The sequence below is a fragment of the Protopterus annectens genome, chromosome 5.part0, assembly GCF_019279795.1.
Source record: "Protopterus annectens isolate FY-2018-M chromosome 5.part0, PAN1.0, whole genome shotgun sequence".
Taxonomy (NCBI): Eukaryota; Metazoa; Chordata; order Ceratodontiformes; family Protopteridae; genus Protopterus; species Protopterus annectens.
Genome location: NC_056735.1, coordinates 110,431,875 through 110,448,110, shown reverse-complemented (window position 1 = coordinate 110,448,110; position 16,236 = coordinate 110,431,875). Strand labels below are relative to the sequence as shown.

Genomic DNA, 16,236 nt, shown 5'->3' with positions numbered 1-16,236 from the left:
TGCAGAGAGTTAATAGTATGACCTAGACACACACAACCTGAGAAAGGTCTTGAAGCCTGTGGTTCTGGGAATATAATGATATGAATCCTTTAGATCTAAGGTTAACATAAAACATTGTTTGGGAATGAGGTGTAACAGATTCTGAAGAGTCAACATACTGAATTTTGGAACATTCACAAAAAGATTTACATAGAAAAAAATCTAGACCTAGTCTTAAAGAAGGCTCTCATTGGAACCAGAAGCTTTCTGGAATAGAAGCCTTTGCCAGTTTGATTTAAAGACACTGGTTCTATGACTCCCAGGCTAAGTACTGCTTATCCTAAGGAAAAAAAAATGTTTGGTTCATAAGATGGGGAGGAACTCCCCTGAAATGAGGTATTTGTATCCAGTGAAGACTGTAGCCCCCCTGAACCACATTTAGCACTCAAGCGTCTGAAGCAATCCGTTGCCAGAAGAGATTGTTAACAGCTAGTTTCTGTGACACACTTCGAGAGTGGCAGGAGGGTTGGGGATGGGTGAAACAGTGCTGGCATATAGTCATTCTGAAGTAGTGGACTGTCTTTTTTCTAAGTGGTCACCAACACCAAACGAAATTCTTTTGGAATCAGGGAACAAGTGTTTCAGCTACATGGCTTCTGAAAGGCTTAAAAAGTCAAAAAAAGTCAATGACATTTAGAAGCCATGCAGCGGAAATACTTCGCCCCTGAGGTGTCATTTACACATATCCCATGGGCCTCCATAACAGAAGGTTTAGGGTATCACACAGTAAAAACTCTAGCTTGGCTGGGATTTTCTTGCGGTTTTTACTGAATAAAAAGGTCACACAGACAATCCATCCATTTTATACAAATATAAATATTATATATGGGTCTACTTTTACAGCTCAAAGTTTCAAAACTTCAAATCTCTCTCTCTCTTATATATATATATATATATATATATATATATATATACACACACACACACACACACACACACACACACACACACACACACAAATAAATACATACCCACACACACATAAACGCAATTTTTTTTTAATGTTCTTGCAGGAGGGCAAGCCTCCCTGCACCCCCCACAACCCCTGCTAATTAAATATACCAAATCCAACGTCACACTACAGTAAAGAAAACTGAAAATTTCCTGTTCTGTGATGTATGGCGATCTCTATTTAAACAGCTCAAAATTTCAAAACTTTGATTTAATGGCCTCAACCATCAGAAATTTAAAGTTTTGAAACTAGCTTTAAAAAGTAGGCTCACCCATATATGAGCTACAAATCTATATGTGCATATGTTCACACACACACACACACACACACACACACACACACACATACATATAAATGCATTTTATATATATATATATATATATATATATATATATATATCTATCTATATATCTTCTTGACATGATTGAAATGTCGATAGACCGACTTTCACACAACCGAGACCAAAAGAGCAAAGTTTCACATGACTGAAACTTCACTACACTGAAGTTCAGAAGACTGAACGTTTGATACGTCAACTTTCTAAGCAGAGTGGAACAGGAAATCTGCTCATTTCTGTACTGTAGTGTGATCTCGAGTAGGTATATTTCATTTGCAGGACATGTGGGTGGGTGCAACCCCTCCTGCAAAAATGGAAAAGTTGAAAGTAAATAATAGTAAGTCTTGAATTTAACAATATGTAATGAATATTTACGTTGGTGCTACAGATACAGTCATGAATATTCTGTGGGATTTTCATTGGGTATGCGGGTAATGGTTGGTGGGGGTAGTGCAGGTGAGGTTAGGTACGTAGTTTAGTGTCTTAAAATGGTAGTGTACTGTTGTTACAGTGTTATTTGTGTTGTATTTCCACTTAATGGGATGCACAGTGTCATTGTGTCAGTTTTGGTGGGCAAGTAACGTCAGTTTTGGGATTTTTCGTTTTTATGGTCTCAGTTATCTGAAAGTCGGTCTGACATTTTGATCATGTCAACACACACACACGTACATATTCTTTCTTTACATACACATATTGTCCACACACACAGACACACACTTGAAAGAATATCTACATAACACAGGAGTAAAGGGTAGAAATTCTTGCATCATATTTTTTTAAAGGAAACTCTGCCATTCTACTTAAAAACAGTACAGGGTGCCATACCATGCATCCATCCAGAGATAGCTAATGGGTGGCACAGTGGTGCAGGGATTAACATTGTCACCTCACAGCAAGGGGTTCTCCCATTCGATTCTCAGCTGGGGTGCCTTGTCTGCGGAGTCTGCATGTCCTCCCTGCATTTGTGTGGGTTTCCTCCTGGTACTCCAGTTTCCTCCCATTGCAAACACATATGTTTGGAGTGTTTCTCCCAGGGCGTCCGCTAAAAATAGGCTCTGTCCTAGTCAGACTTTCCCAGTCAACAAAGAAAAAGAAAGAAAGAACTGGAGCATTAATCAATATCAACAGATTTGGATGCCACACATCTGTAAGAGCACACAGCCTTCAAGAAATTTTGGAATTCATTCTTTCAGACCTAAAGAACATATGAAACCAGTCTTTAATATCTTTTTACACTTCCAACTTTCAGACTTAGAGCTATAAAATCGGGCTATTTTATATGAAGTAATATAAACTATTTACTTGAAAGTTATTTGCATATTCTTTAAAAAATACTTTAAAAGCGTTATACTGAACTCAAAATTAATTCCTTGCATTTACCATTATCAACACCTTTAAGGTTACAGTAATATTATCCCAGTATTTAATATTAAAATGAAATTCTGAAGTTAATGTTAACTCATTACAATACTGTGATGCCTCCAACTGCCTCTGCAGTTACATTTTAGTGAAGCTTCTAGGTGTCAAATAATGCTTGCTTATATTTGCATCAATAATTCTAAAACCATGCTACATACAAAGTATAAAAATTAAAAGACCTCATCTTAAAAGCTTACATAATGACAAATGCAACTGAATTAATAGTTGATCTCCATCTGGTACAGGTACAGAGATATTGTTATTCATATAATTCTCATATTTTTCTAAATATCTTAACAACCAAGTAGCACAGACAGAACTACTCAGCTTCATATGAAACCTTCCGGCTGAATGAACAAAATGCTGCTGACAGTATGTGTGTAATTTGAGTGGTTGCTGAGATATTGTAAATAGTTTACAAAATATTACAAACAATAGTTGCCATATTTACTATGAATTATAAAACCTAGTTTAAGACCCAGAACCTAAAGAGTACTACCACTAGTTTATGCTGAAGAGTTTGCCATTTACACTTCTTTAGTACCCCTCTGGTTTCAGAGATACGAACATTTGTTTGACATGTGAAAGACACAGTTTGATTCTATCAAAAAGCTTAGGCTCTGCCCATTGGAAGTTGGACTGAAAACTTCCAGACCTCCATTGGAGGGAACGAGTTAAACCAGTGCTGTCCATGCTAAACAAATTAGCAGGTAACCGTTCGAAATGTCAGGACATGTTAGATGGAGTCCCAATCTCGGAGTTGGTATATTTAAGTTCAGAAGGTAGCAGGCTTGCCATCCTGCAGAAAAATAGTTTAAAGAACAGTGATCTTTGAGATTTGCACTTTTCCTGGGTTTTCAGCCTGCACACCAAGATTTCAATAGAGCGCCAGCTTAACACCTCCTTTCTTTCTGATTATGGAAATGTACTCCAGTATTATCTTTGTAGTATTGGTCATCACATTTCTCTTCTTTTCTAAACTTATTCCAATTTTGTGTCTTAGTGTCCTATACGAAGGATTTCAATTATAGCTATCCATAACTTTAACTGACAAAACTTTAGATTAATTTAATTTAAATAACCAAAACAATATATAAGATTAAGTCAAGTACTAATTGGTGGATTGTACTTTCATGGAATCCTTCAGTAACCAAGCACTAGTTTAAGACATACATGCTACTGGAAAAAATCTAGTTAATATAGTTACAAGTTTTGTGACCCATAATATTTTATTTATATTATTTAATGACGTGTCTGGAGAGTTTCTCCCCGGGCCTCCGCTTAAAACAGGCTCCGTCCTAGTCAAGACTTTCCTGGTCAACAAATGTTAATTAATTAAATAAATAAGATAAATAACTAAAAATAAATGAGAGAGATGGGCTTCAAATAAGAGTTACTATACACATTATATGTACATAAATATACATTTGTGTGATAATTTCCTTAAAGCATCATAAGAATTGCCTATCAAGAGAAAGTCAGCAGAGATGAATTATATGTACATAAATATACATTTGTGTGATAATTTCCTTAAAGCATCATAAGAATTGCCTATCAAGAGAAAGTCGGCAGAGATGAAGACTGAGCGGAATTTAAAATGTTAGGAAAATGTGTTCCTCTTTTATTCCTCATTCTAATGTCATTTACAAATTAAGTTCTCCACTTTGTGGGATGCCATAAAAATAGTAATAACTGGTTTATTTTAATTACTTCCTTCTCTGGAATTTGCTCTATTGCTTGAAGAATATATAAAATTTCAAAGAATTCATAAACTTATCATAAAACAAAAGTAGCCGATGAGTTGGCTGGGGACAGTGTTAACTACCTTATAATCTGGGCAAAAGGGGTCATAGCTAGTAAACCTGTGCCAGCTTTTCCCAGCTGTTGTGCATGTATAAATCAAACCTCAACGTGTGTGTGTCAGTTCCTTGGGTAAGGACACGAAGAACTGGTTGGACAGAGAGGGTGCTGGAGGTCTTGGCTTGGCCACTCAGCTGAGATCTCAACTCTATAGTTGTGCCAATGAGGAAGTCTTACTGGGGATCTGGAGAAAGAGGGAGAAACCAGCCCCGGACTGATTGTGGTCTCTATGTGCTCTTAAGGGAAATTGCACTTGATGCAGAGAGCTGCATCTGGAAATTGTGTGTGTACTTGTCATCCTCTCAGTGTACATTCCCCACTGTTGCCAGTGGTGAGGATTGAGGCTCCTTTGATTACTGGTCAAGTGGTGGGGCATCACATGCTCAATTTTTATTAAACTGATGTCCTGGCTTTACAGACAAATTGCAAACTTCAGTGATTTACCAGAAGTTTACAAAGGATTGGGCAAAGACACAAGGACAGCCGACAGATATGGCACTTCCCTGTCTTAGGGCTGCAAAATACACTTCAAAAATATTACAAGACAACACAATCAGACATTTGTAGTGCAGCACAGGATAAACAGCAATGTCCACTCTGAAAGTCATGAATTTCCTCACAAGAACAAAGAATGCAGGCACATTTTTTTCACAACAGTAGCAACATCCCCAAAAAGCAATTATTAAATGTCAAAGAGATGGACATGTAATAAAATAGACACAAAGGTGGCAAAGGAGAAGACTGGACTCACATAACCATGTCACTCACTATTCTGAGTTTCCACTTATGCAAGGACCAGTGTTCCTCATTATCACTGCTTATTTAAATAATAATAAAACATAAATTGTGGTAAAACAAATCAGCAGTTATAGTTACTCTTTTACAGCTCTTAATTTTCCAGTCTGGAGTCTGATTGGGTGCCTTCTTTGTGAAGTCTGCATGACTCCCCCATCACACCGAAAATAAATGATATTGGTGATCTGAGTATCTTCCAAAATGTGTGTGTGTGCGTATTTATATATATATATATATATATACACACACACACACACACACACACACACACACACACACACACACACACATCACTGCCTAACCCAACAACTAAAAAGGTTTGAACTACCTCTTCTCCTAGCTGTTTCTCAGCTAACTGCAAAAACAGACCACTACACAAGTCCCCCAAAACTGCCCAGACCTTAACAACTTAATACAACGCTACTCCCTCAATAGACGTTTACTGTCTAGAGAAAATTATACAATGACTTTTCATTAGTATTCAAAAACCTGCATTCTGGTCAGCCCAACCAGTGCACCCACTGTAAATCTAGCATATACCAACAGAAGTCCAGATGCTGAAGTACTATTAAGCAGAAAGACTTTTCTACTGAAATATGCTAAGAAGGTCAGAGCAAAATACAATAAACATCAGGTACGTTCAGCAAAAATAAAAAGAAATACAAACAGACTTGATTTTCCTTGAATTTCTGTGCTGTCCTTCCTTAAATCTCAGCAGACTGTCATACCTCTGACCTGTCCAGATTTTTGCCTCAGAGTTTTTTTTCAATTTCCTTTAAGAGCACATAGAGACCAAAGTCAGCCCAGGGCTGGTTTCTCCCAATACCCAATAAGACTCCCCACTGGCACAGCTATAGAGTTGAGATCTCAGCTGAGTGGCCAAGCCAAGACCTCCAGCACTCTCTCTGTCCAACCAGTGCTTTGTGTCTCTGCCCAAGTAGCTGTCACACACACACCGAGATTTGATTTATACACACACACACTCATGCATCAAGGAAAGGCTGGCACAGGTTTACTAGCTATGCCCCCTTCTGTCCAGACTAGAATGTAGTTTTCACTGCCACCAGCCACTCCTTATCAACTACTTTAAGTCCCTTAACAAAAGGTGTCCAATCTTACTGTGTAATGTTACGATCAATGTAAATGGTAGTTTGACCAAGAGCAAGGCTATTAGGTGTGGTCTACACAGTGTCTCCAAATAACTATGCCAGTACTCTCAAAACTTAAATCTCTCTAGACAGATCAGTCACAATGAAAGGTTTAAATATATTTAATGATAAATAATTAAAGAACAAAAAAGAACAAAAAAAAAAAAGTATATAGTTACATCGGAGTTTAAAATCAGAGGAAATATTTAAAACAACATTGCAGGACAGGCTCAAATAAATAAAGAAAAACATATGAATTAAGCGTTGCTATATTCCTGACTGTATCCAAGAGAATTACTGTACCCTAATACCTTTCATCAGAGCAGGGAAGATGTGGTGAGTGGATCTTGATGTTGTCAGGTCAAAGGCGGAACACACAATATTCTCTCTCTCTCTCTACCCCCCCCCCCCCCCAAAAAAAAAGATTTCCCAAATTAATATCTCAAATATTACTGCTGGGATAACTTGCAGAATGACATCATTGCTTGTCATCTGACTTCAGTTCTCAGGCTCAAAACAACCATTGATGGAATCTGGTAGTATTTTGCATCTACATGTGAAAATACATGCACAAGCATCTTACATGAAGCATGCTGACATTAACAAATGATTCACAAAATTCCAGATACCCGATCTGGCAGTATCTCCTTTTGTGACACCCATAACCAGTCTTCACCAATATCTCAAGTTTTATTAGCATTTCCCAGACATATACAAAGTTTTTTTTATACCACTCACCCCCATCTCGATTACTTCTAACATAAATCTTATGAAAGCATTATATATAATTATCTATGTAGCTGTGTTATGCCCCACCTCTTAATTACAATATTGTCATCATCGACCCTATTAAGTTCCTTCTCTCACCTCTATTTCTTTGAACTTTAAAGCAATTTTCAATTAACACATTTCATCAAATGCTCAATGTTCAATGTCTACTAATGAAGTTTTGTCCCAGGGGTTCCACCTGTGCCCCTCACTGACAGGAGTGACAGGTGCTGATTGTGTTTTTTTTCTGGGGATAAACTCTTGGCTAGGCTTGTAAATGCCCCAAGCCATTAGCCTAGTAATCTCCTATGAAGTATCTTTTCTACTGCAATAGTTGCCTTTATATCATATGAATGTAATCTAAGGCAAATACATGTGAAATTGTTTATGCATATTACTGAATGCCGGTTTTAAAATGTCTGCAATATGTTAGAGCTTTTCCCGACCTCCAGTTAAGAGAGTTTATTTATTTTTGTCGAACATATCCGGTAAAGAGAAAGAAATAAATCAAACTGGCATCCTAGTGAGGGCTACTTTAGCTGCTTTGTCCCACTGAGTGTCTTTAGAAATTCTAGCTCCAATGTGACCATGCACTGGATTAAACAGAAATGAGGAGAATCACAAATAAATACAAGCAAAAAAAAGTGAATTGCAGATTTAAAAGACCGTTGCAAAGATACAAAGAAAGTGATCCTGTGAAAGTTACATTTACTCTGAAATCATAGCAACACATACGCACACAAAACGAATCATATTTTAAAATACGACTCGTAAAAACAATCAAATTAATACATAAACAGTGTAACTACACAAATAAAAAAACACTCTACAGAATAAATGCATCCATATAGAAAAGGTGTGTCCATTCTCTCGGGACCACGCTTTTCAGTAACTAGGAAACGTGAAAGCTGATTTAAAGTAACAAACCACACAAAACATGCACCAACTATATTCTGTTACAGAATACTTGCTATGTTAGTGTTTCTACCCTTCTGTCACTACAAACAAAAACTGTATAATCCAGCAACAGAACCTCGTCCCCCCGCACACACACAGAGGCTTTAATTAAATTCCCTCATTACCCTGGGTCTTGTTTTCCACCACCAGCTGTGTCTTGTTTGCGCATTCCTTTCAGATCCAGTCACATTATTCGCAAAACGTGAAATCTTATCCGTAGGAGTACAGTTATGATGGCACCGTATATCCAAAGTCCCGTTACCTAGCTAGCTACGGCCTCCCATTCAGCCTCTTCTCTAGATCAATCCCTGCCAGCGTCTATAGCAGCCATAGAGACGAGGAAGGAAACTGAAGGTGTGCCATGTGACGTCGCGTGCAGGGACCCTCTAGTATCTAGTAGGGAATGTTGGGAGAATCTGAGACGGAAGTTGCTTGTACATCCCGAAGGTATATAAATGTTAAGAGACAGTGTGTATTGTAGTAATTCTGAGACATGTCACAGTTTCTTGTATATGTCGTATTGTATGTGTCCATGCTGTAAGTGGAGCTGGAATAATAGGTCATTGCTGTATGTGTACAGTTTTTTTAACAAGTGTTTGTTTACTGTAAGTGATGTTGCCTGGATGTGGTACTCCCTTTGAGCGTGCGCGCTCCCGCAGTCCCATCGCACATTTTATGTTGTGTTTATTACTTCAGTTGTTGCAGTGTGCAGAAGTTAAAGCCAGTGTCGAATATCATTTAGGACAACACTAATTAAAGTAATGAAAGGGTTTACAACCACATTATAAAAAGGAACCGAAACATCAAAACGTATGGCCAAATTTTACAAACAACGGAGGAATTCAAAGAGCTGCAGAAATATATCGCTCTCAATCTCAAAATATGGACAAAATCATAATGGAAAGAAGAACACTATTTTATTTTCAACGGTAAAAACGGTTTGTATACCAGACGCTGTATAGTGAGGCGCAGTGAAGCTTTATATAAGCTTAGTTTCGACATTTACTTAGCTGTATTACACATAATAGTGGGATTCAATAAAACTTACGCCCCGCGTTTAAATGTAAATAAGCGAGGTTTGCTGGCTGCAACAGTGATGTCAGCCGGGAAACCGTGTAAGTTAACACCGATAGCATTCCTGTTTAAATCAGAGCTCTGTAGGCCGGCGGTTTTGCGGAGAATGCCAAAAATCACAAGGGCTTCACAGATTGCTCCCAATCTCTTAGCGCAAGACATCTGGACAAAGGCCAGTATACTGAGGGGACAATGGCCTAGAAGCAGGGACATATTTGCCCTATAGAAATGTGCTAGAATAACCAGGGGATTGTGTTAAGATACATAGTCTGAAGAATTTCAAATCTGAAACTCAAATATAAGTCACATCAGTCCTAAGATCATCCCAGTGATGTGGTTATAAGCCGCACATTTGATAAGGAACACATCTGGACATTCTGTGAAAATATGGACAGTTGAGAGACATGTATATGCTCCAAACACAGTACAGGACAGTATATCTACAATGCAGCATATCACAATATCCCATTCCTGGCATTCTGTACTGAAGCAGTGTTAATGATCTGTAACAGGACATGAACTGCCATGTAAAATAAACACTGGGGGGGGGGGGGTGCATATGAATAGGGACACACACATGAATTGTAGGAATGAACGCAAGGAAAGAGGACAGGTGAAACAACCTAACGTACAGCAGGCGAGGACATGTCAGTGGAACAGCAACATCAGTCACTTTGATATGGTACAGTAGGGACTGCATAATGAAATGTGTATTATGTGACTGTCACACAAGGTGACATAACAATGGGCAGGATATCTGTGTGAGAAATGCATCCTTACATGAATAATGCAGAGGACATCTATCAGGGATCTGACATACAATTGGGTTAGGGTGCATATTGTGAAGCTGTGCAAACTCATTCGCCTGAATATGAGTGCAGTCTCAGCAGACTGTCTTCAGCAAGTGGGAAACAGGTAAAGGCTCATGGACAACATTACAAGAAGCAGCCACAATCATGGACAATATCAGAATGGTACCACCAGTAATCTTATGCCTTTGACATAAAATGTGTGATTTAGAGTGGTCAGAGATGATTCTGCACAAACACACTTTTGCAACTATTATGATACATCCACACTCTATGAAGGTAGATGTCCTTCGTTGTTCACTGTTGCAGTCATGACTGTAGGGTTCTTCCTGCCAGCAGCAGCCCTAGATCGGCCAGAATCCCAAAGTCTGGATTGGGCATCAGCTGAGGTCGCTTTTATCCTGACGTCAATGCACCAGGAAGTATAAAGACCTCAGCCGACGCCATTACCCCAGTCTTTCTTGCCGCGCGGTGCCCTGAGCAGTTCACTGATGCCGGTCGGCCTACTCCTGTCTGTTTTTGGATTTACTTCCAGGGCTTTTTGTTTTTTAAGATAAGTAACCCCGTTGGGGAGGTCTTTTTCTTGCTCCAGTCAGATGTCAGAAAAAGTTAATAATTGTATTTCTTGTGGGGAAACAAATACCTCATAGGGATTTTCAGTCTTATTGTATTCCCTGCCTGGGGCCTGACCACGACATTGCTAATTGTGGGTTTTGTGCTAGATTTAATCAGCGTACTATTAGGTGTAGGTACAACTTTGCCTTCTACTATTTTGGTAAAAGGTTTAATTATAATATGTCTTCGGATTCTTTTCCGGCTTCTGGTGTGTGTGTAAGAGGCGCAAAGATAAAGACAGGCCTCCGAGGTCCAAAGCAGAGGATATTACTCAGTTATTGCCAGTTGCTGGTTCGTCGGTCGTCAGTGAGGCGCCTTTGCATCCCCTGTCGTCCGCCTCTTTTGAACCAACTGCCTGTACCAACTCTGGTGTGGAGCTGATGGAGCCTTCAGAATTGCAAGGGAATGGACTTTCGGATACTACACCCTCAGTTAGGTCCGGAGCCGGTAGGCAGGTACCGGCTTCTGAGGGAGTTTTCAGGCCTTCACAGCTTCATGTAAATATGGCTTCAGTTTTGCATTCTAAGACAATGACTACGGCTCCAGCTAAAAAGAAATGGCAAGCAGAGACTCCTTTTGATCAGGGTCCTAGGCCTCAAAGGCAGATGCTTAGGATGGCTGAAGATTTGTTATCTATGATCAGGGGTTCTCATCCCCCTCCTGACAAAAAACCTAGATTACAGTCCGATTATGATTCTTCAGACCAAATTTCTGTTTCTTCTGCTTCTTCCCTTGAGCACGATTGTTCCTTTCCTCCTTATGAGGATTCTGATGCTGAAGATTCCTTTCCTTCAGCCTCTCCTCCTGAGGATTATTCTTTTGGTGAAACTTTCCATGATATGAGGGAGCATTTTCACTAGGAAGGGCAGGAATTCTCTGAAACCAAGAAAAGGCTTAGGGATTTTCTTCTTCTCCCTCAGCATAAGCCTCTTGCTATTCCTCCTGTATTGGACATTGTAGATGATGTTTTTTCAGAAGCTTCCCTCTCTCCTGATTCTTTTCCCCCTACTCCGGTCAAACCAGATAGGTATTATAGGGTTCCAGATTCTCACAAGTTTCTTTTTAAGAATCTTTCACCTGATCCGGAAACAATTTCTGAGGGCTCTAAGGGTGTTAAGGCGGCCTCTGCTAAACATCCTATTCCCTCTGACCGAGAGTCCAGGGCTTTGGAAAGATGGGGTAAAAAAGTTTATACTTCTGCTACATTGTCTATTAGAGCTTTGAACTGTCAATTTCATATGCTAAAGTATCAGCAATACCTTTTGTCTGTATTTAAACAAAAGATGGCAGCTGTTTCTATTGGTGTGGATGACAAGGAGTTACAGGATTTATTGCATGCTATTGAACAAGTGGGTAAACATACCCTGCATTGTGGTTTTGATTCTTTGGAAGCTTCTTGTAGGGCTGCGACAACTGGCGCAGTTATTAGAAGACATGCTTGGTTAAAGGAACAAAGCTTGCCGGATTAGGTTAAAGCCAAACTTTTGGATGCCCCTTTGCAGCATGATGTTTTGTTTGGGGCCAAAGCTGAAGAGGTATTAAAGAAAATGGAGGATGAAGCCAAATCTATGCAGACGTTTAAGGATTTTCTACAGGTGCAACTTCCTAGATTTAACAGGCATTGGCCAGCTAAACCTTGGTCCTTTCCGAGCTCGGACATGCCTCAGAGAAGCAGATTCAGGAGTTCCAGAGGTAGGGGACAGGCACAAACCCTTTTTAGGAATAGGCAGTGGCCTGCCCCCTCTCCCAAAGGTGGTGAAGATAAGTCTCAACCCTACCAGAAACAGTCTTTATGACTCTCCCTCTCTGGTTCCAGGGGCTCCTCTCCAGGAAGTACCTTTGGGAGGAAAGATTTCTCTTTTTTATCAAAATTGGGGCTGCATAACCTGGGACAAATGGGTTCTGGACATAGTCTCAAGAGGTTACAGATTTCATTTCCACACCTTGCCAAGACCGAACGGTTGGCCAGATCTGCCGAATCCTCAATGGGCAGAGGCACAACTGCATGTTCAGTCCCTCTTAGATATGAGGGCCATAGAATTGGTACCAAATTTAGAAATAGGGCAAGGTTTTTATTCAAGACTTTTCCTGGTTCCCAGGAAGGAAAATTCGTGGAGACCAATCCTGGACCTTTCCGTACTAAACACCTTCCTAGATGTACCAAAATTCAAGATGCTCACTCTACAGCAGCTGCTGCCTATGTTGGGCAAGAATGCTTGGATGGTGACTCTGGACTTAAAGGAAGCTTACCTGCATATTCCTATAAGGCGAGAGTGCAGAAGGTATCTGAGATTCAAAGCAGGCTCGAAGCATTACCAGTTCTGTGTGCTGCCCTTTGGCTTATCTACTGCGCCCAGGGTCTTTACAAAGTGCCTGGCACTAGTAATGGCGTTTTGCAGACGAAAGGGGATTCAAATATACCCTTATCTGGATGACTGTCTTATTCAAGCGGACGACAAAGACACTCTTCAGCATCTAGCTTTTGTGCAGCATCTTCTACAGTATCTCGGATTCACAGTGTATCTAAAGAAGTCAAATATGGTGCCCACACAACAGATTAGTTTCCTGGGTGCTCTTCTGAGTACTACAACCCAGATGGCTTCCTTGACACCAGACAAAAAAAGCACAACTGGCTTCTTCTTTCCAACACCTGGCTTCAATGAAACAGCTGACTGCAAGAAAGGTTCTGCAGCCTTTCGGTTACATGGCTTCCTGGATTCTCCTAATACCATATGCAAGACTGCATATGAGGAAACTACAGTGGTACCTCAAGAGTGTGTGGTCTCAGCATTACCACAGTTTGGAAACAGTGATCACGATTTTGCCTTGTCTACAGCAAGAGTTTCTTTGGTTGGCCGAAGCCTGTCTCCAGAACAAGGGGAGGCCTTTTTGTCCTCCACCAACCAACCAAGTTCTGACAACAGATGCTTCAGATTCTGCCTGGGGAGCCCACATGCATGGGAGATGTCTTCAGGGTGTTTGGACAAAGGAGCAAATTCACCTGCACATAAATTTGAAGGAGATGCTCGCTGTACAGACTGCTTTAATAGCCTTCAGGGACTTTCTTCTACCAGGGCAATTGTTGATAAAGACAGACAACACTACAGTGATGTGGTACATAAACAAGCAGGGGGGCTCTCACTCTTACCCCCTGTGCAGGTTAGCCATGGCTCTGTGGTACACTGCACTGACCTGCAGAGTCCACTTACAGGCACAATTCCTGCCAGGAAAAGACAACACTCTGGCAGACACATTGAGCAGGACACTTTCGGATCCACACGAATGGATGTTCAGATATTCAGGATGATAGCACAGGCATGGGGATGTCCGGACATAGATCTTTTTGCATCCCCTCAGAATCATCAACTTCCAACATTCTGCACCAGGACCTACCACAAACTAGCATGGCAAGGGGATGCCCTCTCATTCAGTTGGAAACACCTCTCAGTATATGCTTTTCCTCCTTTTCCTCTTCTACCTCGGGTACTTCTGAAGGTAAAACAGGACAGACTGCAAATGATTTTACTGGCTCCCAATTGGCCTCGACAATTCTGGTATTCCACTCTGATGAACCTAGTTCAGGAGCCTCCCTGGATTCTGCCTCAAATCCCTCATCTACTGTCTCAACAGGACAGCCAGATCCTGCACAGTCATGTCAAAACTCTGAATCTAGCTGCCTGGCGGATCCAGGGTCTGTAAACACCTCTACTCTTTCCAAACAGGTAATGGATGTAATCCTTGAAGCTAGACAGCCCAGCACTAGGAAATCTTATACAGGTAAATGGAAAAGATTTTGCTCCTGGAATCAGGTCCAAGGTGGTGATTCTACTGTTCCTCTGATTTTAAAGTATCTGGCAGAGTTGTTACATACGGGCCTATCTTTTTCATCTATTAAGCTTCATGCTTCTGCTATTTCTGCACATTACAATACGGATCCTCTGATTTTTTTCTCATCCATTACTTAAACAATTTCTTAGAGGGGCTAAGAATGTTCGGCTCCCTATAAGAGCACCTGTTCCCACTTGGGATCTTAACTATGTTTTGGAAAAATTAACCTTGTCTCCTTTTGAACCTGCAGCTTCCAAGGATTTAAAATTTTTGTCTTGGAAAACTGCTTTTCTTTTAGCTATAACCTCTGCTAGAAGAATTTCGGAATTGCAAGCACTCATGTCTGTGGAACCCTTCATTATTTTTCATCAGGATAGGGTTTCCCTAAGGACTAATCCCACCTTTATGCCTAAGGTGGTTTCGGCAGTGGCCTTGAATCAGACTATTCATTTGCCTACTTTTTATCCTAATCCTCAAAGTGAGGAAGGAAGTCTTTTGCACTCTTTGGATGTGCACAGGCAGCTTCGTTTTTACCTGGACAGGACCAAGATATTCAGGAAATCTGACCAATTGTTTGTCGCTTATGCTCCTACTGTTCTAGGGAAAGCAATCACTAAGCAAACTATTTCTAAGTGGATTGCCCACTGCATCAAGTTCTGTTACTCTTTTCATGGCAATCCAGTTCTTGTTAATATTAGGACTCATTCTACCCGGGCTACTGCTACTTCAGCAGCCTTTCTTTGTGGGGTTCCTACCAAGGATATTTTAGAGGCTGCTACTTGGAGTTCTGTGCATACTTTTTCTAAGCATTACAACCTCCCTCTCTATTCTAAATCTAGGGCCGGTTTTGCTTCTGCGGTTTTGCAAAGTTTTGTGGCCTCTCCTTCTGTTTCTCCTCCAGCCACCCTTTCTTAGCTTTGGGACTCAACCCTACAGTCATGACTGCAACAGTGAACCACGAAGGACATAGTACAGTTGTGTACTCTTACCATAAATGTAGATGTTCGAGTGTGTTCACTGTTGCAGTCTGAGTTACCCTCCCTCCTACCCCCTCTTTTGTTTTTTCTTTGAGTATTGTCTGTTATGAGGTATTTTGGCTGCTGAGGTTTTGGGCACCTGACATCTGGGGCAAGAAAAACTGGGGTAATGACGTCGGCTGAGGTCTTTATACTTCCTGGCGCATTGACGTCAGGATAAAAGCGACCTCAGCTGACACCCAATCCAGACTTTGGGATTCTGGCCGATCGAGAGCTGCTGCTGGCAGGAAGAACCCTACAGTCATGACTGCAACAGTGAACACACTCGAACATGTACATTTATGGTAAGAGTACACAACTGTACTTTACACACACTGTCTTGGCACTGTAACACCTGCTGGAGGTGTTAGGAGGGACACTGCTATACCCGTATGCAACAACAACATTATGATCAATACAGGTGTGTGCATGGTATTTATATATATATATGTATGTATATGGCACAATCCACACCATCACAAATGTTATCCATGCTATTACTGTTGTCAGATACCCATGTGTGTACTGTTTGCATCACCAGAATAGGTAACACACATGCATCTGGTGTAACAACTTGATGGTGATTCCCCACAATCAGACAGTCATGTTTATGCCACAA

General features: G+C 40.5%; 1 protein-coding gene across 2 annotated transcripts in view; it reads right to left on the bottom strand.

The window, feature by feature from the left end:
• ARL13B (ADP ribosylation factor like GTPase 13B) overlaps positions 1-8,614 on the bottom strand; it is a 1,170,737-nt gene extending 1,162,123 nt beyond the window's left edge. Inside the window, exon 1 of one of the 2 annotated variants that reach the window (XM_044072157.1) lies at positions 8,401-8,614. The gene's annotated coding sequence lies outside the window, so the exon portion shown is untranslated. The remainder of the gene's footprint in view (positions 1-8,400) is intronic. The other variant, XM_044072156.1, reaches the window with a different exon arrangement.
• Positions 8,615-16,236: the final 7,622 nt, after the last annotated feature.